Source organism: Nerophis ophidion, linkage group LG07 (assembly GCF_033978795.1).
Source record: "Nerophis ophidion isolate RoL-2023_Sa linkage group LG07, RoL_Noph_v1.0, whole genome shotgun sequence".
Lineage (NCBI taxonomy): Eukaryota > Metazoa > Chordata > Actinopteri > Syngnathiformes > Syngnathidae > Nerophis > Nerophis ophidion.
The window spans coordinates 15,922,279-15,943,516 of NC_084617.1; the positions used below are offsets into that span (position 1 = coordinate 15,922,279).

A 21,238-nucleotide genomic window follows, 5' to 3' on the forward strand; every position below is an offset into this window, starting at 1 on the left:
TATTGACAAGCCTAGTCTCCATGAAATACTATCAAACGATTGATCAATACCGATCAAAAGCAGTTGACACTTTATATATATTTTATCCCCATGTTTCATTTCGGATTTTCTTTTCTGTAATATCTGTAGTTGTTAATGTTATGCTGATGACACCCAACTCTACATGCCCCTAAAGCTGACCAACACGCCGGATTGTAGTCAGCTGGAGGCGTGTCTTAATGAAATTAAACAATGGATGTCCGCTAACTTTTTGCAACTCAACGCCAAAAAAACGGAAATGCTGATTATCGGTCCTGCTAGACACCGAACTCCATTTAATAATACAACTCTAACATTTGACAACCAAACAATTAAACAAGGCGACACGGTAAAGAATCTGTGTATTATCTTCGACCCAACTCTCTCCTTTGAGTCACACATTAAAAGCGTTACTAAAACGGCCTTCTTTCATCTCCGTAATATCGCTAAAATTCGCTCCATTTTTTCCACTAAAGACGCTGAGATCATTATCCATGCGTTTGTTACGTCTCGCCTCGACTACTGTAACGTATTATTTTCGGGTCTCCCCATGTCTAGCATTAAAAGATTACAGTTGGTACAAAATGCGGCTGCTAGACTTTTGACAAGAACAAGAAAGTTTGATCACATTACGCCTGTACTGGCTCACCTGCACTGGCTTCCTGTGCACTTAAGATGTGACTTTAAGGTTTTACTACTTACGTATAAAATACTACACGGTCTAGCTCCAGCCTATCTTGCCGATTGTATTGTACCATATGTCCCGGCAAGAAATCTGCGTTCAAAGGACTCCGGCTTATTAGTGATTCCCAAAGCCCCAAAAATGTCTGCGGGCTATAGAGCGTTTTCCGTTCGGGCTCCAGTACTCTGGAATGCCCTCCCGGTAACAGTTCGAGATGCCACCTCAGTAGAAGCATTTAAGTCTCACCTTAAAACTAATTTGTATACTCTAGCCTTTAAATAGACTCCCTTTTTAGACCAGTTGATCTGCCGTTTCTTTTCTTTTTCTTCTATGTCCCACTCTCCCTTGTGGAGGGGGTCCGGTCCGATCCGGTGGCCATGTACTGCTTGCCTGTGTATCGACTGGGGACATCTCTGCGCTGCTGATCCGCCTCCGCTTGGGATGGTTTCCTGCTGGCTCCGCTGTGAACGGGACTCTCGCTGCTGTGTTGGATCCGCTTTGGACTGGACTCTCGCGACTACGTTGGATCCATTATGGATTGAACTTTCACAGTATCATGTTAGACCCGCTCGACATCCATTGCTTTCCTCCTCTCCAAGGTTCTCATAGTCATCATTGTCACCGACGTCCCACTGGGTCATTATTGTCACCGATGTCCCACTGGATGTCGTAGTGGTTTGTGCAGCCATTTGAGACACTAATGATTCAGGGCTATATAAGTAAACATTGATTGATTGATTGATAGTTGCCTAAACGGGTAGCCATAGATATAGAAAATAAACAGAAAAGGTTGGGCATAGATTGCTTCTACCTTATTACGCCATGATGAAATGGAAAATGCATTCCCATACTTTTAGTCCTTTGGTAGTTGCCTCAAAGGACTGGTTGAAGTGAGGCGCTTGAATGTATTAGTATTGAAGTGGTAGACAAATCTAATAGGTTATAAGGCACAGATGGGGATTGAACCCATGTTCTTCGATTTACGAGACCGACGCCTTACCACTTGGCCTGTGCGCCTACAAGCTATTACGCCGTTCAACGTCGTAAAATAGCACAAATCAAAGAAATGCAGTTTGCAAAGACTATTGAAAGTAAAAGTACATGATGTCATGAGTACCAAGAAGGGTACCCCAATTCTAGTTTTGCATTTCCCTTTCATCGGAAACAAGTCGTTGCCTAACATATTGACAGTAAGCAGCAGGAGAGTAAAAATTGATGATAGAGTATGTCTTGAGTACATCAATGCTTTAAAGCACCGTATTTTTCGGTGCATAAGTCGCACCTGCCGAAAATGCATAATAAAGAAGGAAAAAAACATATATAAGTCGCACTGGAGTATAAGTCGCATTTTTTGGGGAAATTTATTTGATAAAACCCAACACCAAGACCAAGAATAGACATTTGAAAGGCAATTTAAAATAAATAAAGAATAGTGAACAACAGGCTGAAGGAGTGTACGTTATATGACGCATAAATAACCAACTGAGAAGGTGCCTGGTATGTTAACCTAACATATTATGGTAAGTGTCATTCAAATAACTATAACATATAGAACATGCTATATGTTTACCAAACAATCTGTCACTCCTAATCGATAAATCCCATGAAATCTTATATGTCTAGTAGAGATGCGCGGATAGCGGACACAACCGCGGAGTCCGGAAAAAATAGATTTTAAATAGATTCGGGCAGGTGGCGGTTGAACCAATTCGGAAATATATATATATACGCTCCTTCAGGGCAGCAGGGCGCATTTTAGAGGCCAGGCGCTCTCGCCTGAATCCTGGCACTGTAAATGCCATTTTATTCCTGCATAGTGCTCACAAAAAAAAAAAGTAAGTAGACATACGGTTGGATATGTTAAACGAATTAGTCTACGTTACCCTGGGCTATACCAAATAAGCCCATGTCTAAATTGTATATTGTGTTCGGTCAGCTGAATAATTTTGATGGTTACGTGTTGTTTGGGCGCACTACAATGCAAAGGAATTAAGGCAATTGCTTTGTTTATTGTGTTTTTGTTTTATTCGAAATATACTACTGTGTGATTATTATTTGACCTCGCTTTCAAGTGAAGCGCATCTCCGATTGGCTACAATGTAAGGCTATTTAGCCTGCTTTGTTTGTCGCGACCGTCTATTTTCATTATAATTCAAGTTTGATGATAAAGTGCAGTCTGATGGGTTTGATTTCCCCCCTTCAGCTATTTGCCTTGGCTAATAAGTTACAGGTAATTTATTAGTATTATTTATTAAATTTATTTTTGTTTAAATAGGGATGACATACATATGTTATTGTATAATTTAAGTTTGTGCGTGTGATTGACAGCCTAAGGCTTATGAGGCACATTTTTTATTTAGTTTTTTATCTCAACTTAAAAATGTATGAGCCTGTGTTTATCTTTATTTTCCTGCCTGTCGTTGAAGAAGGAGATAGTCTGATATTTTGTCATGGCTGCAGATCAATCAATAAAGGTTCATCTTTGTGGCAAAATTGTTCACTGTTTCACTGTGCACCCCGCCTTTGTCCCTATTTGAGCATTATAACGATCACAAGTTAATATTCATTGAAATAAATTCAGAATTTTTTTTTTTACCAAACGAAAATATAGGCTTAGTCTTTCTAAAACATTTTTTTTAACTTCTTAAAAGCATCGTTTTGCTTGCTGCAACTACGCACACAAAGTGTGAGGAACGCACTCCTGATCTGAGGGCATTGGCAACAATAGTCAACACTTTTTTAATTAAAATGACAATGATATTATAATAATGATAAATAATATTATCATGCACGTGGCACGCATTGAATGTCTCTGCTGCATTGGATCAGTCTCCTTTCTTTAACAGGCAAAAGCTTTCTAACCTTACTAATGCCTTGCATCGTCTATATTAGATGTATAAAAACGGGCGGGTGGCGGGCGGGTGTGGTTTTGATAAAATGTTGGTTCGGGTGGATGGCGGGTGGATGACGACTTTTGTGATGCGGTTGCGGATGAAATAATTGCATATCCGCGCATCTCTAACGTCTAGTCTCATACGTGAATGAGCTAAATGATATTATTTGATATTTTACGTTAATGTGTTAATCATTTCACACATAAGTCGCTCCTGAGTATAAGTCGCACCCCCGGCCAAACTATGAAATAAACTGCGACTTATAGTCCGAAAATTACGGTAATGAAATTATTCCTTTCAATTTTTAACCAAGGAAGGCACAGATGGGGGTTTAGCCAATGACCTTTGATTTACAAAATTTGACCACCACGCCTAAAAGTTGCATTTCCACACATGTTAAATGTAATAAGCCTGACATATTGAAAGTAAAAATAAAAAGAGTGAAGATTGTTGATAAAGCGTACCTGCTCTATCAATAAGTAGCTGTTCCATACCACGCCATAAAAAATCACAAGTCAAAGAAACGCAGTTTGCAATAAATATTGAAAGTGAAAGTACACAATGTCATACGTAAAAATCACGTCATTTTTTTTGGGTGTATTTTCCTTTCATCTGAGTTGTAACATAGGGTGGAATGCATGACCTTCAGATTACAAGACCAATGCATTACCGCTGGGCCACTGCGCCTAAAAGAAGGAATGCTGTATGACGGCAAACAATACAGACGCAGGTTGCAATTAATATTGAAAGGGAATGTACACAATGTCAAGAGTATCCCCATTCTTGCATGTTTCTTTCATTTGAAATAAATATATTTTTTTTAAGTACCTATGTCTGCTTTAACATAGGAAGGCACAGATAGGGGTTGAACTAGGGCTGGGCGATATATCGATATACACGATATATTGCGGGTTTGTCTTTGTGCGATATAGAAAATGACTATATCGTGATATTCGAGTAGACGTTCTCACGCAATTGCTTTTAGCTGCGGCATCACATTACAGTCTCTTCTTGCTCTTTCCTGTTTCTCCTTCTCACAGACAAGCAGGCGCACCTTCTTACATACGTCACATACTGTCACGTCACGTACACGCCTTCGCGGAGCAAAGAAGTAGCAGCGTGGGTAACGTTAGCTGTGATGCTAGCAGAGCCGTGCGAGTGGTAATACGAGAGAAAGAAGGTGCGAATGAAGGAAGAATTAATTCCCAAGAAAAACAGCAGGGGGTCCAACATCTGGCGGTGGTTTGGCTTCAAATGGGAATATGTCGAACAGACAACCGTAATTAGTCAAGCATGAGGCACAAGCGTGGCTATAAAAAGTACCATCACTGCTAATGTGTTGCATCATTTGAAAAGTCACCTGCTAGAGAAAGAAAATAATTTCATAACGTCCGTAGTAACTTACCACATAGCGAAGGACGAATACTATTTGATTTCCTATTATGCAGCTCATTTATATTTGACACTTAAAATGTCTCTGACAATCTTGCACTTTCTGTTTTGGAAATGACTTGAATGTTTGTGCCACTGTTAAAAAACTGTTTAATAAATACAGTTTTGGTCAACTGACTTAGTTGTGATTTCCTTCTCTGTATGAAAGTTTAAAACTAGCATTTATGAATGCAGTATGAAGAAGAATGTTTTAATATAGACACAAAGAATTATCATACTGCTGTGATTATATGCATCAAGTGTTCATTCAAGGCTAAGGCAAAATATCGAGATATATAACGTATATCGTGATATGGCCTAAAAATATCGAGATATCAAAAAAAGGCCATATTGCCCAGCCCTAGGTTGAACCCAGGATTGCCTATTTACAAGACCAATGCCTTTGTCATGATCCACTACTTGGATCATGTCATATTCTGTTTTATTTCCGTCTTTGTATCGTGTTTTGTTATTTGACTTCCTTAGTTCCTGGTGGCACTTCATGTATTGTTTCTGTTGCCATTGTCACGTATTAGTGTCACCTGCATCTTGTTTTTTACGCGCACCTGCTTTGTGATTACGTTCCTGTATTTAAGCCTGCCTTCTTTGTTCATTCTTTCTCGCAGTCTAGTTTGCTGTGCGATGCAACAGGTGACGTCGCTATTCCCGATTGTGGTAAAAGACGTCTTGTATTCATTAGCTTCCACGCTATTCCTCTGTTTATTTCCCAAGCTTACATGCTAGCGCCTTTAATTCCTTCTAGCTCCCATGCTAGTTCTGTTTGTTTTGTCTTTAGTGCGTTTGTGCAAGTTTTTCTGTTCCTAGTCTGTTTTGTTAGTATTAATAAATCATCCTTTCTTACCTTCACGCTGTGTTCAATCCAACTGCATCCACGAGAGAACAAACCCGCACCACAATGCCGGCCAAGCGTCTCAGGCTTAACACTTGGCCACTGTGCCTGAAAACGCGGCTTCTAAAGAAGTCATGTCCATGTTCTCTGAGCCGAGGTCTCAAGGCATGCTGAGGTCATGCGTGATGGCACCTTTGAGGCATTTCTTACTTGAAAATTTACAACTTCAGAGTTCCCCATCCATCCAAGGATGTCTTTTCACCTTCTTCCTCTTCTTCAAACAAGGAGGCCATTGTAGTTGTTGCTTGGAATAACAATTTACCTGCCTGGGGCTTTTTTTTGTTTGATTTTTAGATCTAAGTCACCTCAGAATGTTTGTGAGTATCTTGGTCGCCAAGCAGGAGTCTGACATTGAAAACCTCAAGCAGCCGTCTGGCCAGCTCACACACATGTGTTTGTTTTAGGAAGCTGAGAATGTACTCCTTGTGTGTCCGCAGACATCCTGACCCCACCGCACTCTATGTGTCTTTTGTCTTCATCGTGGTCCAGCCTGGTACACGATGAGTTTTTCAGGGTAGATGCAGAACAGAGCGACACCAGGAGGACAGAAGCATTGATGCCCTCCCTCGCCTAATCATAACATGTTCCCTATCAGAGTAAAGAAAACCAGGTGCTCCCAGTTGAATGGACCATGTGATTGATGCCCCAGCTGCACCGTCACAGTGCCGTTATGGAGACTAATCATCTCCTCCAGGGACTAAGGTGACACTGGTTTTGGCGCCGTTTCGCCACATCTCGCATCTAACATTTTATCTTCCCAAGCATGTAATGTAGTTTTATTAAAGGCCTACTGAAATGAGATTTTCTTATTTAAACGGGGATAGCAGGTCCATTCTATGTGTCATACTTGATCATTTCGCGATATTGCCATATTTTTGCTGAAAGGATTTAGTAGAGAACATCGACGATAAAGTTCGCAACTTTTGGTCGCTAATAGAAAAGCCTTCCCTTTACCGGAAGTTGCAGACGATGATGTCACCGGTTGAGGGCTCCTCACATCCTCACATTGTTTTTAATGGGAGCCGCCAACAAAAAGAGCTATTCGGACCGAGAAAACGACAATTTCCCCATTAATTTGAGCGAGGATGAAAGACTTGTGTTTGAGGATATTGATAGCGAAGGGCTAGAAAAAAAAAAGCGATTGCATTGGGACGGATTCAGATGTTATTAGACACATTTACTAGGATAATTCTTGGAAATCCCTTATCTTTCTATTGCGTTGCTAGTAGAGATGCGCGGTTTGCGGTCACAACCGCGGAGTCCGCGGATAAACCGCGGGTCGGGCGGGTGACATGACGAAAAAATAGATTTTGAATAGATTCGGGCGGGTGGCGGTTGAACCAATTCGGAAATATATATTGTAATAATCCCAGGAATGTAAGATCATAAAACGTCTTCGTTTGTCTTGTCTTTATTGCACAAGATATAATACAACCACACAACAGCTCGCATTTCTCTAACGCTTTTCCCGGGACAACTCGAACTTTCACTTCCTGTTGATAACGTCACTTCCCTATCTCTCCCAGAAGTCCCGCCCCTCAGCCAAAGTCATTGGCTAACACCCCGTAGCCAGCCGCTACATTATCCATAGTTAAATGTTATGTTGAAGAGGTTCATTTAGCCTACTGACGTGTATTTATAAATGGTTGATTTATATAGGCTAGTAGGTAAAGAGTTGTACCTGACAACTCTTGATGGTACAATCCATATATCACGTCTCAGACAACGTCACGCTAACATCACGTGACACCTCTGAGGTAGCCCAAACTTGTCAGCTACAACACTTTACTTTACTAGCCTATAGAAATCAACCATTTATAAATAGTTAAATGTTGTTACCCACATACGAAAAACGAGCAGCACTCTTTGAAACAGTATGTGGGCATACTTTTATTTTGAAGTGTCTCGTTTGGTCTGTCGACGGATGTAAGGAAGCTACTTCCGGGTGTGGCCAACGAGGTATTTGACATTTGTTGGTATTTTACTTGGTAACATGTTTGATCCGCATGCTGTGCATGTTATTATTTTTACGTTTGTAACGTGCTTTATTTATTACAGTTTTCACTGTGAATTTGAAGGGAAAGTAAGCCTTCAAATAAATCAGTTCAAGAAAGCCATTGTGTCTGTGCTATTTGGAGGGAGTTACACTTTCTAACCTCACTAATGCCTTGCATCGTTTATATTAGATATATAACAACGGGCGGGTGGCGGGCGGGTGTGGCTTTGATGAAATGTTGGTTGGATGACGACTTGCGGATGATATAATTGCCTATCCGCGCATCTCTAGTTGCTAGTGTTTTAGTGAGTTTAATAGTACCTGATAGTCGGAGGGGTTTGTCCACGGGTGTCTTGAGGCCAGTGTCTGAGCGAAGTCGACGGCAGCTGTATGGACGGGACAAGCTCAGTTGATCTCCAGGAAGTGGCGACTTTTTACCACAATTTTCTCACCGAAAACTTCTGGTTGACATTTGGTCGGGGATCCATGTTCGCTTGACCGCTCTGATCCATAGTAAAGTTTCACCTCCGGGAATTTTAAACAAGGAATCACCGTGTGTTTGTGTCGCTAAAGGCTAAAACTTCCCAACTCCATCTTTCTACTTCGACTTCTCCATTATTAATTAAACAAATTGCAAAAGATTCAGCAACACAGATGTCCAAAATACTGTGTAATTATGCGGTTAAAGCAGACGATTTTTAGCTGTGTGTGTGTGTGCAGCGCTAATATTTCCTTACAGTCCGTGACGTCACGCGTACACATCATCATTCCGCGACGTTTTCAACAAGAAACTCCCGGGAAATTTAAAATTGCAATATAGTAAACTAAACCGGCCGTATTGGCATGTGTTGCAATGTTAATATTTCATCATTGATATAAAAACTATCAGACTGCGTGGTAAGCAGTAGTGGGTTTCAGTAGGCCTTTACAGGAGTGAATAAAAAAGCTCTGCTTTAAAGTTCAGCTTAGTGGAAATGTAGTTTTCTTTACATACTTTCAATTTTAGTTTCTTCTTTTCATTAGCAAGAACATTTTTTTCAACTGCCTAAATGGGTTGCAAAGCATATTTGAAAGTAAACAGTAGGAGAAAAGAAGTGAAAAAAAGTGTAGGAGAGTTAAGGTTTGAACTCGACTTCAGTTAATGAAGGTGTTTCCCCATATTTTGGGTAGCTTTTTCCTGTCATTCATCCATCCATTTTATACCGCTTATTCCCTTTGGGGTCGCGGGGGGGTGGGGGGGGGGGGGCTGGTGCCTATACCAGCTACAATCGGGCGGAAAGCGGGGTACACCCTGGACAAGTCGCCACCTCATCGCAGGGCCTCCTTTCATTCAAAACAAAACTATTTCAGTAATTGCCAAAACTAGTTAACTGACGTATTGAAAGTGAAACTTAACAACAGGAGAGTGCATGTTACTATGTGATATACATTATTAATTAAAGTGCACGAAAGGGCAGTGGATCGTGAGATCGACAGGCGGATCGGTGCGGCGTCTTCAGTAACGCGGACGCTGTATCGATCTGTTGTGGTGAAGAAGGAGCTGAGCCGGAAGCCAAAGCTCTCAATTTACCGGTTGATCTACATTCCCATCCTCACCTATGGTCATGAGCTTTGGGTTATGACCGTAAAAAGGACAAGATCACGGCTACAAGCCACTGAAATGAGTTTCCTTCGCTGGGTGGCGGGGCTCTCCCTTAGAGATAGGGTGAGAAGCTCTGTCATCCGGGAGGAACTCAAAGTAAAGCCGCTGCTCCTCCGCATCGAGAGGAGCCAGATGAGGTGGTTCTGGCATCTGGTCAGGATGCCACCCGAACGCCTCCCTCGGGAGGTGTTTAGGGCACGTCCGACCGGTAGGAGGCCACGGGGAAGACCCAGGACACGTTGGGAAGACTATGTCTCCCGGCTGGTCTGGGAACACCTCGGGATCCCTCGGGAAGAGCTGGACGAAGTGGCTGGGGGGAGTAAAATCTGGGCTTCCCTGCTTAGGCTGCTGCCCCCGCGACCCAACCACGGATAAGCGGAAGAAGATGGTTGGATGGATGGAAAGGAAAGTGAAGTTTGGTGTTCAAGTGCATGACATTTGCTAATGCAATGAGTAATAAAAAGCGTATCCTCAATTTTTGTTTTGCATTTTCCTTTCATCCGTAACAAGTAATGTTGCTTTAAAGGGGTTGCCTTATTGAAATTAAAAGTAAACAGCAATCAATTAAGGTTTATTTGCAAGCTGTGGTCCGTTAGGGCAGTTGTAATACACTTTTACACCACTTGTGGCAGTAAAGACAATCTCAATCAAATAGAAGAAGGCTGAATCTAATGTAAAAGGCTGCGTTCACACTGCAGGGATACCCATCCATTTTCTACCGCTTATTCCCTTTCGGGGTCGCGGGGGGCGCTGGCGCCTATCTCAGCTGCAGGGATACAATTCGGATATTTTTGTTTAATATGCTATTTTTGTGTAGTCCTTTGTCAACTAATTATCCACATAACGAAAGAGGCCTGTCGGATATGAAAAATGTGGAATTGCACTGTTCACATTGGCATGAGAAAATACGATACAAGTTGCATATGAGCAAAGAAAAAATCGGACTTGACCTGCAGTTTGAACGAGGCCATAGAACATTTTTCTAAGGCGCAAAAATTATGACTTAAGTGGTGAAGCTATATTTTCATTTGAACTTAATTTAGTTTAAAAGCACTCATTATTCATGTATTTTATTTATGTCAGCACTGTAACGATCTGTCACTTACTTTCTGATAGTTTTTCGTGTTTTGTACTTTATTTCCTGTTCAGTGCTCTTATTTTGTCATACTTCCTGTTTACTCCGCTGAGCACTGTTTTTGTCACACTCGCCGTTGATTGGCAGCGGTCCTCAGCTGCTGTCAATCAACATAGGTCTATTTATGTTTCACTCGAGCACTCCTCAGTGCTCGAAGTTAAAACCATGTTGGGAACATCTCCATGCAAGACTGCTTTCTGTTTATATCTTTTACTTTGATGAAATTAAAATCATCTTACCGGCTTTCTGCTCTCCTGGATTTTTGCATACTTGAGGTCACACAACTGCAGCCATGCGACATCCCAACAAGCACAACAAAATTGTATACACATTTATTTATGAGTCTGTTTTTATGCAGTATATTTAATAAGTATTTATAGTATTTATCTAATCAGCCTGACCTAAGCCTAAGGTTTATGTGTTAAATAAATAATAATCTTTGTGATTAACACATGGTTTCATATCATTTGACAAGGTTGCCAACTGTAAGTAAGTTAGATAAAACTACTTAATACGATTAAAATAAAGAGTAATATTACTAATTCATTGTTAATATTCAGATGGGCCCCAGGCCCCTCTTTAATGGAGGTGAAAAAGCTCAAGAACCCCTGGTGAACAGGACATAAAAGTAAAAAACAAGTAAGAACAGGGTACAGTAAACAAAAAAACACGCATATTACAACGGTTAAAAAAATCAAATCTAAAAAAAAGCCAAAGCCAGTTTGAACGAGTATGTTTTTAGTTGCGATTTAAAAGTGGCAAAATAATGATCCTCACATTTTTTATAGCTAGTCCTTGGTGCTTGCAAAGATGTGTGCAAGTATGAATGGAGGTATAATGTCTGGAGGACAGCTAGTGGGGTTTGATTGCTAGGTTGATTTTTAAGATGAGAAATGGATATTAATTCAAAGAACCCAAAAGTGTGCTGTCTAGAGAGGCCAAGTAAGGCAGTAGCTGGGACCTTTGGGATATATCTCCAGACAGACTGGACCTTATTTGTGGGTTCTTCCGAGGATGTTGTAGTCGTAATGATTTGTGCAGTCCTTTGAGACATTTGTGATTTGGGGCTATATAAATAAACATTGATTAATTGATTGATTAATGAAGAACTGTTGATTCCGTTGACTCAGATACATCATTTAAAACAGCCCTGATAGGGTTAACAGGTTTAATAGTGCTAAATAAAACCCTGGAACGACGGCGATTGCTGGTGATGAATAAACATATTTTTGCAGACACCTAGAGGGGTTGCCAAAAATAACAAAAGTCAAGATTAAGAGAGACAAGATTTGGGCAACTTAATTAACATCATAGCTTAATTAAAATCAGATAACAATATTTTGATTTGCTTGTTCCTTTCATTCAAAACGAATATTCCTGGAAGTTCCCTAAACGGCTTGCCTATTGAGAGTGAACAGCAGGAAAGTAAAGTTTGGTGCTGAGCGCATTACTTTATAAATGATATGGTATCAGAGTACTGACAAACTAATCGGGTTGTGACGCTTTGCTGGCATCGTGGTGTGGTTGCGTTCTCTCGTTGATGCAGTGCGGAATGGACACAGCGTGAAGGTAAGGATGATGATTTATTTACAACTACAAAAATAGACTAAGAACATAAAGACTTGCACATAGGCACTATAGACAAAACAAATAGAACTACCATGGGAGCTAGAAAGAACAAAGAGCTCTAGCATGTGATCTAGGTAAAAACGAAGGAATAGCGTGGAAGCTAGCAAATACAAAAGAGTTTTTCACTGCGAGCCCGAATGGTAAACAAAGGTAGTCTTAAATAGGGAGGTAATCAAAAAGCAGGTGCGCGTGAGAAACACAGGTGACACAAATACGTAACTAGGCAACGGAACAAAACAGGAAGTGCCACCAGGAACTAAGGAAGTCAAATAACAAACAGGGTGTGATATACAAAACAGAACAAAACCAGAATATGCCACGATCCGAGCAGCGGATCATGACACAGGTGATACTAGGGGTGTAACGGTACGTGTATTTGTATTGAATCGTTTCGGTACGGGAGTTTCTAAACTTAAGTCTTAAGAAGCTGTTTTGCTTCTTCTGCACCCAGCATTGTCCCACCCACACAACCATTTGATTGGTTACATATATAGCGGTAACAGCCAATCAGCAATGTGTATTCAGAGCGGAAACAGCCAATCAGCAGTGCGTATTCAGAGCGCATGTAGTCAATGCTTTAGCGTCGAGCAGATAGGTGTTTAGCAGGTGAGCATAAGGCAGCGTACTCTCCCGAACTTATAATAAAAACCTCCCAGTCAACGTTCTAGTTACATTACTATGAGCCCGTTGACCTCCTGGAAACTTAAACTGCAGCTCAGCTCGCTCGCAGTCCTGGCTTGAGGTGAAGGCTAATTAGCTTTTAGCATAACGTTAGCTCATTTTGCTGTGTGTGTGTGTGTTTGTTTGGGGCAGCAAAGCCCTGTCTGTCTGTTATTTCCCTTGAACTCCATGGTGTTCAGGGATGAATAGTCTCTCCTATTGTATTGTACTATTTTTTCAGCTATAGTTACATTAATCATTAGTAATGTAGCAGCCTAGTTTTGAATGGCAGGGTACCTGCTATCACATGTTGATACAAATACAACATTCACATAATAAAAATCAACTACAGGCTTCCCAAATGCTGTAATTAATAAGCATGATGAATTGACTTGAAACTGTTTAATGTTTCACTTTTTATATGTAGAAGAAAAGTTTTGTCATTTTATTTAGTCAGAGCAACAACTTAAGGCAGTTTAATGTGGATTAACGTGGGCAGAATGATGATAGTGATACCAAAGTTAAAGCCATTGTTTACAAATTTGGTAAATGTCCTTCCCATCCATCCATTTTCTACCGCTTATTCCCTTTTGGGGTCGCGGGGGGCGCTGGCGCCTATCTCAGCTACAATCGGGCGGAAGGCGGGGTACACCCTGGACAAGTCGCCACCTCATCGCAGAATTTGGTAAATAAATAACCCAAAAATGTATGTTTTGTTGTTTTCTTACTGTACCGAAAATTAACCAAACTGTGACCTCTAAACCGAGATACGTACCGAACAGAAATTTTTATGTACCGTTACACCCCTAGGTGATACTAAAGGGCATGGCTGAAAATTGAAGCCATGATCTCTGATTTACAAAACCGACGCCTTACCACTTGGCCACCACCCCTTACTAATCCACGCGGCATCACAAAAACACACAACATAATCATTTGGCTGGTCACTGAGCTGAAATCACAGACACCTTTTGGCTACTAAATTTACATCATATTGTATTTAAAATCAGACAACAATATTTTAGTTCATATTTTTGATAGCTGCTTAAACGGGTTGCCTATTGCAATGGGAAAATAAATCAATGTTGAGTGCAGTTTGGTGCCGAGCGCATTACTTTATTAATGATATGGTGTCAGAGAAAAGACCACATAATTGCACGCCGTTTAAGGGCTTAAATAGGAGTTGAGCACTGATCTTCGGTCTACAAGACCGACGCATTACCACTTAGCCACTGCGCCTCAACAGAGCTTTAAGCATTACAAAAAACACAACATAATCTTTCAGGTGCTCACGAAACTGAAATCTCACCAGATATGCTGAATTTACGAGCATGTACTTTCTTCACATTTCATTTTGCTCCATTTGAGTTATTTACTTTTATTCCATAAACGCAATTTTTGCAGCCGCCTAAACGGTTTGCTACACATTTGAGAAAGTAAACTGTAGGAAAGTCAAGGTTTGGGCTACTTAGAGAAATAAACATGACAGTGTTATTAAAATCAGACACCAGTATTTTAGATAGCTTTTTCCTTTCATTGAAAAAATAGTTTTGGGTAATCGGCTAAACGGGTTGCCTATTGAAAGTGAAAATAAACAGCAAAAAAGTGAAGTTTGTTGCTGAGCACATTAGTTTATTAATGATATACTATTAGCGTAATGACAAAATCGTTGCGTGACGCTAAAAAGCACAAAAGGGGGTTGAACCCACAATCTTCAGTTTACAAAACTGACAATTTACCACTTATCCACCCTATGATACTACTCAGCATAACAAAAAACGCACAAGATAATATTTCAGACGCTCAGGGCGCCGAAATCAAGCAAGATATGACGAGATCACGAGAACATTTATTTATTTGAGTTATTAATTTTTGCAGGTGCCTAAACGGGTTGCCATACATGTGGAAAGTAAACAGTAGGAAAGTAAAGTTTTGGGCTATGTAATTTAAATCAGACACCAGTATTTTGGTTTGCTTTTTCCTTTCATTGAAAACAATTAATTTTGGTAACTGCCTAGACGGGTTGCCCATTGAAAGTGAAAATAAACAGCAGGAAGTTTGGTGCTGAGCACATTACTTTATTAAAGATATGGTATCAGAGAATGACAAAAAATGTGTGCGATTTGAAGAGGCACAGATGGGGGTTGAACCCATGATCTTCGGTTTACGAAACCGACGCCTTACCACTTGGCCACCGCGCCCAATGTAGCATTGTCAGGTAACAAAAAACACACAACTGTATATTTCAGCCGCTCACTGAGCTGAAATGACGTGAGATATGCCGAGATCACAAGCCAATGTAAAGCATGTATCTTCTTCATATTTCATTTTGCTCCATTTTAGTTATTTACTTTTATCCAATGAACGTAATTTTTGCAGGTGCCTAAACGGGTTGCCATATGTATTGAAAGTAAACAGTAGGAGCGTAAAGTTTTGGGCTACGTAATTTAAATCAGACACCAGTATTTCTGTTAGCTTTTTCCTTTCATTGAAAGCAATTAATTTTGATAACTGCCTAGGCGGGTTGTCCATTGAAAGTGAAAATAAACAGCAGGAAGTTTGGTACTGAGCACATTACTTTATTAATAATATGGTATCATAGAATGACAGAAAAATAGCTCGATACTAAACGGCACAGATGGGGGTTCAACCCATGATCTTTGGTTTATAAAACCGACGCCTTTCCATTTGGCCAACGCACCCTATATAGCTAGCTTATGTAACAAAAAACACACAACAGTATATTTCAGCCGCTCACTGAGCTGAAATGACGTGAGATATGCCGAGATCACAAGCCAATGTAAAGCATGTATCTTCTTCATATTTCATTTTGCTACATTTTAGCTATTGACTTTTATCCAATAAACATAATTTTTGCAGATGCCTAGAGGGGTTGTCATACATATTGAAAGTAAGTAGGAGGAAAGTAAAGTTTTGGGCTACGTAATTTAAATCAGACACCAGTATTTTGGTTTGCTTTTTCCTTTCATTGAAAACAATTAATTTTTGTTACTGCCTGAAAGTAAAAATAAACAGCAGGAAGTTTAGTGCTGAGCACATTCCTTTATTAATGATATGATATAATAGAATGACAAAAAAAAAATTGCACGAAACTTAAAGGCACAGAGGGGGTTTTAACCCATGATCTTCAGTTTACGGGACCAACGCCTTACCACTTGGCCACCGCGCCCTATGTAGCAGGATCGTGTAACAAAAAACACGCCAAAAAATATTTCAGACGCTCACTGAGCTGAAATGACGTGAGATATGCCGAGATCACAAGCCAATGTAAAAATATGTATCTTCTTCACATTTCATTTTGCTCCATTTTAGTTATTGACTTTTATCCAATGAACGTAATTTTTGCAGGTGCCTAGAGGGGTTGCCATTTATCCATCCATCCATCCATTTCTACCGTTTGTCCGTTTTTGGGTTCGCGGAGGGTCGCTGCAGCCTATCTCAGCTGCATTCGGGACATATTGAAAGTAAATAGGAGGAGAGTAATGGTTCTGGCTACTTAATTAACATCATAGCGTAATTACAATCAGACACCAGTATTTTGGTTTGCTTTTTCCTTACATTGAAAACAATTAATTTTGGTAACTGCCGAGGCGGGTTGCCCATTGAAAGTGAAAATAAAAAGCAGGAAATTTGGTGCTGAGCACATTACTTTATTAATGAAATGTTATCAGAATATGACAATAAATCTGTGCGGCACTGAAATGAAAGGCACAGATGGGGTTTGTACCCATGATTTTCTGTTTACGAGACCGACGCCTTACCACTTGGCCACCGCGCCCTGTTCAGCATCATCAGGTAACAAAAAACACATAACAAATTATTTCAGACGCTTAATGAGCTGAAATGACGTGAGATACGGCGATATCACAAGCCAATGTAAAGCATGTATCTTCTTCATATTTTATTTTGCTTCATTTTAGATATTGACTTTTATCCAATAAACGTAATTTTTGCAGATGCCTAGAGGGGTCGCCATACATATTGAAAGTAAATAGGGCGAGAGTAAAGTTTTGGGCTACGTAATTTAAATCAGACACCAGTATTTTGGTTTGCTTTTTCCTTTCATTGGAAACAATTAATTTTGGTAACTGCCTAGACGGGTTGCCCATTGAAAGTGAAAATAAACAGCAGGAAGTTTGGTGCTGAGCACATTACTTTAATAATGATATGGTATCATAGAATAACAAAAAAAAATTGCACGAAACTAAAAGGCGCAGATGGGGTTTGAACCCATGATCTTCGATTTACGAGACCGACGCCTTACCACTTGGCCACCACGCCCTATATGCCTAGTTTACGTAACAAAAAACACACAACAGATTATTTCAGACACTGACTGAGCTGAAATGACGTGAGATACGGCGAGATCACAAGCCAAAGTAAAGAATGTATCTTCTTCATATTTTAATTTGCTTCATTTTAGATATTGACTTTTATCCAATAAACGTAATTTTTGCAGATGCCTAGAGGGGTTGCCATACATATTGAAAGTAAATAGGAGGGGATTAAAGTTTTGGGCTCCGTAATTTAAATCAGACACCAGTATTTTGGGTTGCTTTTTCCTTTCATTGAAAACTATTAATTTTTGTAACTGCCTAGACGGGTTGCCCATTGAAAGTGAAAATAAACAGCAGGAAGTTTAGTGCTGAGCACATTGCTTTATTAATGATATGGTATCATAGAATGACAAAAAAAAATGTATGAAACTAAAAGGCGCAGATGGGGTTTGAACCCATGATCTTCGGTTTACGAGACTGACGCCTTACCACTTGGCCACCACGCCCTATGTGCCTAACTTATGCAACAAAAAACACAAAACAGAATATTTCAGCCGCTCACTGAGCTGAAATGACGTGAGATATGCCGAGATCACAAGCCAACGTACGCATGTATCTTCTTCACATTTCATTTTGCTCCATTTTAGTTATTGACTTTTATCCAATAAACATACATTTTGAAGATGCCTAGAGGGGTTGCCATCCATATTGAAAGTAAGTAGGAGGAGAGTATTGGCTCTGGCTACTTAATTAATAATCAGACACCTGTATTTAGGTTTGCTTTTTCCTTTCATTGAAAGCAATTCAGTTTTGCTAACTGCCTAGACGGGTTGCCCATTCAAAGTGAATATAAACAGCATGAAGTTGGGTGCTGAGCACTTTACTTCATCAATAATATGGTATAATAGAATGACAAGTGCACTATACAGAAAGGCACAGATGGGAGTTGAACCCATGATCTTCGGTTTACAAGACCAACGCCTTACCACTTGGCCACCGCACCCGACGAAGCAAAATGAGGTAACAAAAAGCACACAACATAATATTTCAGACACTCACTGAGCTGAAAAGACGTGAGATATGGCGAAATCACAAGCCAATGTAAAGCATGTATTTTCTTCAAATTTTATTTTGCCCAATTTTAGTTATTGACTTTTATATGATAAACATAATTGTTGCAGTTGCCTAGACGGGTGTCCATACATATTGAAAGTAAACAGGAGGAGAGTAAAAGTTCGGGCTACTTCATTTACATCACAGCGCAATTAAAATCAGACACCAGTGTTTTGGTTTGCATTTTCCATTAATTGAAAACCATTCATTTTGGTAACTGCCTAGACGGGTTGCCCATTGAAAGTAAAAATAAACAGCAGTAAGTTTGATATGGTAGCAGAGAATGACAAAAAATGTCCGTGATCGGATAGGCACAGACTGGAATTGAATCCATGATTTTTGGGTTAGAAGACCAACGCCTTACCACTTGGCCACCGCGCCCAACGCAGTAAAACTGTGTCACAAAAAACACACAACATAGTCTGAAATCCTGTGTATTGAATGAATACAGAATCCTTTTAAATCGGGAAAAAAATCGTTTTTGAACCGAGAATCGAAAAAAATCGATATATTATCTAATCGTGACCCCAAGAATAAATATTGAATCAAATCGTGGGACACCCAAAGATTCACAGCCCTAGTAGACACATAGAATCATTATACTGGTGTTCATTCAAGGCCAAGGCAAAATATCAAGATATATATCGTTTATCGCGATATGGCCTAAAAAATATCGAGATATTAAAAAAAGGCCATATCTGTTAGATTGAGTTTGTGACGGATCCCAAGATGCAGAGAAGGAGGCAGGCATCGAGTGAGAAAACATGATTTAATTTAAAACACTAAGACAAAAAACAAACAAAGGGTACAAACAAAAAGCGCGCACGTGGGCGGATAACAAACAAAAAGGCCTAGCGTGGAAACTCGCAGGTACCGAGCAAGAAACATAAGCCGTACTTATAATATGAAAACAAACTTGGAAGCAGGGAACAAAAGACAATAAGCTACAAACCACTATCAAATATAGCTTACCACAATGCTGCATTGACACGATATGATACGACACGACACGTCAGGTAGCAACGACAAAAGCGACAATAATCCAGCACTGACTGGAGGAACAAAGCAGGTAAAATAGGAAGTGGGCTGATTGACACCAGGTGTGGCCAGGTGCCAATCAGCCGCATCTGAGGGGAAAACAGCGCACAGGGAAAAAAACAGGAAACCTGACAGTATCGCTTAGCCCTACAACAAGGTTGGACTGGCAATGTTGATGCTAAAAAAAAAGGCTCGCATGACATAAGTCCATGTTTAAACACTCTGGGATGAGACATAGTTCCCACTCAGCCGTCAGACAAAACACTGCAGCCTCCGACATTATTAAACACAGCAGCAAGTAACAGAGTCTTTTTTTCTTCCTAGACACCAGCCGCCCTCAGTAACGCGGCGTGGGCGGCGCCAGGCAGAGCGACGCGCTGGGCGTAGTGGGCGGTGAAGACAATCGAGCTGAACACCTTTTTCCCCGTACACAAATGTATTTTATGCATCATATGTCTTCGTCTCGTCTACGCCCACACACACACACACACACACACACACACACACACACGCACACACACACACACACACACTGTGTGTGTAGTCGGAGTGGCTTCGCCTCGCTCTTCTTAGTCTTCCCGTGGCGGTGGAGTGGTTTATGTTTCATTTACCCCGAGCTGGAGACGGATCTCCAGCGTCTGCAGGACCGACCCTGGACCGCGTGCTAACTGTACATCTGAAATATTCTTACGAGGAGCACTCGGAGGGAAAGGTTTGTCACCTGTGAAGCCAGGGATTGGACAAGAACCATGTACGAACCCGAAAATAACTGAAAGGAGGTCAAGTTGCATCTTCACCCGGAATTTTCCGAGCCCCAAATAAATACATTTTCCAAACTTCCTCACACAGAGACGAGGTGGGGACTTAAAGGGGAACATTGTCACAATTTCAAAAGGGTTAAAAACAATAAAAATCAGTTCCCAGTGGCTTGTTGTATTTTTGGAATTTTTTTTCAAAATTTTACCAGTCCCGGAATATCACTAAAAAAAGCTTTAAAGTGCCTTATTTTTACTCTCTCGAAGCCACTGTTCATTTTCCTGTGACGTCATACAGTGCTGCCAATGTAAACAAACAATGGCGAATAGCACAGCAAGATATAGCGACATTAGCTCGGATTCAGACTCGGATTTCAGCGGCTTAAGCGATTCAACAGATTACGCATGTATTGAAACTGATGGTTGGAGTATGAAAGTATTGAAGAAGAAACTGAAGCTATTGAGCGAATAGCTATTGACGCTATTCATAGCCATGACATGGCCGAATAGCTGCGTTAGCATCGCGGGTAAAATGTGCGGACCAAACAATCAGGACTGTCGCATTTTGTGATAATGGAGCAACTTAAATCTGTCGATTGGTAAGTGTTTTTTTCGCATTAAATGTGGGTGGAAGGAAACGTAATATAGTTGCAAATGCATCTGAAGGTTATCCATACATCTCTGTGCCATGTCTGCTTTAGCACCGCCGGTAAATAGCATGTTAGCATCGATTAGCTGGCAGTCACGCTGCGACCAAATATGTCTGATTAGCACATAAGTCAACATCAGCAAAACTCACCTTTGTGATTTCGTATAGTTGCAAATGCATCTGCAGGTTATCCATACATCTCTGTGTCATGTCTGTCATCGCCGGTAAAATGTGAAAACACTACAGTACATTCAATGGTGGTCTGGCGGCAGACACTTTCGCATCTTCGGTGCAACTTGAATCCCTCCCTGTTAGTGTTGTTACACCCTCCGACAACACACCGACGTAGCGTGATGTCTCCAAGGTTCCAAAAAATAGTCGAAAAAAC

General features: G+C 40.5%; 1 protein-coding gene and 4 non-coding genes across 6 annotated transcripts in view; all 5 read right to left on the reverse strand.

Moving 5' to 3' along the window:
• The window catches only part of znf385c (zinc finger protein 385C), a 393,452-nt gene that overhangs the window by 67,874 nt on the left and 304,340 nt on the right, over nucleotides 1-21,238 (reverse strand). The gene's annotated exons all lie outside the window — the stretch shown is intronic.
• trnat-cgu (transfer RNA threonine (anticodon CGU)) lies at nucleotides 15,127-15,198 on the reverse strand. The gene has a single exon. It is a non-coding gene; the product is annotated as a tRNA-Thr (tRNA).
• On the reverse strand, nucleotides 17,228-17,299 carry trnat-cgu (transfer RNA threonine (anticodon CGU)). The gene has a single exon. It is a non-coding gene; the product is annotated as a tRNA-Thr (tRNA).
• On the reverse strand, nucleotides 17,730-17,801 carry trnat-cgu (transfer RNA threonine (anticodon CGU)). The gene has a single exon. It is a non-coding gene; the product is annotated as a tRNA-Thr (tRNA).
• trnat-ugu (transfer RNA threonine (anticodon UGU)) lies at nucleotides 18,227-18,298 on the reverse strand. The gene has a single exon. It is a non-coding gene; the product is annotated as a tRNA-Thr (tRNA).